This window comes from Pleurodeles waltl, chromosome 4_2 (genome assembly GCF_031143425.1).
Source record: "Pleurodeles waltl isolate 20211129_DDA chromosome 4_2, aPleWal1.hap1.20221129, whole genome shotgun sequence".
Taxonomy (NCBI): Eukaryota; Metazoa; Chordata; class Amphibia; order Caudata; family Salamandridae; genus Pleurodeles; species Pleurodeles waltl.
Window position 1 is genome coordinate 827,143,690 of NC_090443.1, and position 2,770 is coordinate 827,146,459.

At 45.2% G+C, this 2,770-nt stretch overlaps 1 protein-coding gene across 10 annotated transcripts in view; it reads left to right on the forward strand.

The window, feature by feature from the left end:
- Positions 1 to 2,770, forward strand: part of DOCK7 (dedicator of cytokinesis 7) — a 1,022,674-nt gene that overhangs the window by 436,292 nt on the left and 583,612 nt on the right. The gene's annotated exons all lie outside the window — the stretch shown is intronic.

Consider the following 2,770-nt stretch of genomic DNA (forward strand, 5'->3'; position numbering starts at 1 on the left):
ACTGCAGGCAAATTTCTGTTTCCTTTTGTGTGTCTGCTTTGCACTCATGGCAGCCGTCGGCTCGCTTATGTGAAACTGTTTTACTTTTCAGTTTATGTGGCAAGGAATGTCAGGTTCGGAGTTTGCAACGCTAAAAGCTCTAACTCGAGCAAACGCGAGACCCATTGCATTGCAAATGGTTGTTTTAATCAAAGCAACCACAGTCAGTTTCTTTCTCTCCAAACAAATAATTTACACATTCCAGTCATTTGCTGCGAGGCAAATCCGTAGGTATATCTGGTGCCACAATTGGGCTAGAGGTGCAGCATTGAATTTAGCAGTATCAAGATGGTTGTTTTGCAAAAATAATTTTCAGCCGGTTTCACCTTTAAATTCATGCTTTAAGAAAGTAGAAATATCTTGAATTCCGTTTTATACTGACGACTTTTGAGGCTTATAAAAATTAAAAGGTTGTTCCTGGAAAACTGATTTTCTTTCTTTCGAGGTATAGTTGTCCCTTTTCCTTTCCCATCAAGGGATTGGCCACCAACACACAATGTGCCAGGTTTAAAGCTAGTTAAAAGGTGTGATTTGTAATTCATTTCTTTTTGCATCTGCTTCCTTTTGGTAAAATTACTGTGTAAACACAGGTACACCAACACAAGGTTATAAAATAATCGAAAAAAAATTAAATTCCTCAATTGTATGACTTTATGGCAGTTAACAAGGATATTGCTTGGAACATCCCTACTCCAGTATTTTCCACCAGTTTCCAATGTATGCACTCCCTCTTTTCTGGACGTACTCATTAGGAAAGTTCAACCATGTTAGTAGTAAGGGCCTATCTTCTTGGATTCTTTCCATGGGGATATTAAAAGTGAAGTTACAATTTAGAATGTCTGTAAGTGAAGTGAAAAACAAGGGAATAGTGCCCTACATTGTTGAGCCCTTGCAAAATGCTTTGATACCCAAAAGGGTTCCATTGACTCTAATGCTAACAAGTAAAACGTGCCTTCTTATTCTCATGTTGAGTGGTAAAACATGGCCAAAATTTGGATGCAGTAAGCCCTTTAGAATCGAAAACCCTGTGCTACTGCACTTGCTGCACCACTGATGGCTACTCACCTGGCCTAACTTTTTATTAATGATACCTAATTGTATATACTTACAATGTGATGTATCTATAGCACAGGGGGGTGAAAGCTGTGTGGGCCTCCTGTACGTGTCCTCGGTCTAGCAGAAAGGGGGCCACGCACTCAGTAATCAACTGTGGCCCAGTACTCACAGTCTGCCGTCCAGTGCCGCACATAGGGGCAGTCCAACAATACTTGAAGTGTCGGTGAGGTTGAGGCTATTATCTCAATTCGGAGAGGTAATGGGTAGGGCTGTGTTCATCCAGCTAGGCGCAAAAGGCAGAAGCACCCCTTCCGACTCTGCAATGCGCCAAAGTGGGGAGTGTAGGGGACAATGTATCCTCCTCAGAATCATGACACCGCAAAGATCCCTTCCGAGTGAGGATCATACAGGTGTCTCCAAAGTTATGTCAGGATGACCTCTTGGATCGGCACCATCCGATAGGGACACTAAGTACATGGGGCCAGGACATGTCCACAGGCGTGCATCCAATCTTCTGCTGTAATTTTCAGTCCTCACATATCCAGGCCTAAAAAAAAAAAAGCCCAGATTGTTGACCTTTGACTCCCGGAGCTCGGCAGCTGCGTCCCCAGACATGGGAACCACACGACCGTTCCTGCTGGGGACTTTGCTGTGCTCTCACGGATGCCGGCAGGCCCAGCCCCCAACAGAGGCCTCCCTTCTATAATATTCACCGCCATGGGCCCTGTCTGGAAAACTGTTGCGGGGGGTGCCTCAGGGTGCTTAGGATGTCCGCTACAGGGTCTGCCTGTCACACACTCCCCTGCTGGACTGCAGTGCTTCGCAGCTCACTGCTGCTCCTCTGTGGCATTGTGGCTGCGTCCCCTGCCTGGTAGCCATGTGACTTGACCATGTCCAAGGCGCCGCTGCAGGGCCATTCTCCCTCACTTGGGCTACAGTCCAGGGGAATCGGTGTGCCTGAGGCCTCCAAATCTGAGCACAGTAGGCAATCATTTGGCTCCCGCTCCTCCGCCGTACAAGGTGTTTTCTCCTCTGGACTCCAGCAGGGTGTTTGCTGACTGCCGCCGCAATCTGCAGAGACAGAGCCCTGCTGATACTCCTGTCTGCTGCTGCAGGCTCCACAGGTGTCACCCGGGCAGTAGCAAACCTCCGGGGGGGCTTAACGGTGGCTGGATAGCTCAGATATTGTAGGATTATCACGGGCCAGGACGGAGCTTGGGAAGATACGCCCGGCAGCCATGTTTCCAGGCCCCCCCAGTTTTGTTTCTTAGTTTATAATTTGACCAGTTCCTAGCTTACAGTTTGAAATGTTCCTTTTAAATATAACTTATTCACCCTCACATTTTGTCAAAATACTCATGTTCTCTGCTTTAAATCCAACTCATAACTCATTATAATACCTAGAATCTAGTTTGTCTTTCCATATGGTTCTGCTTCTGAGATGCTATGACTTTGTTAGTCAGTTTTCCACAGATGTAGATTTGCAATGGGGCAATAATTTTAAAAAGTCTCTCAGCTCCACAGTTGGACTTCTAATACTATGATGATAATCTTTTGGTTAAAGAAAGTATTGACTGAAATCATAAATGATATCAGCAGATTGATGTAATTTATAATTATTGATTTAATTGACCTTGAACTTAGATGTGTCATTATCGCTGATTCAGATACTGAA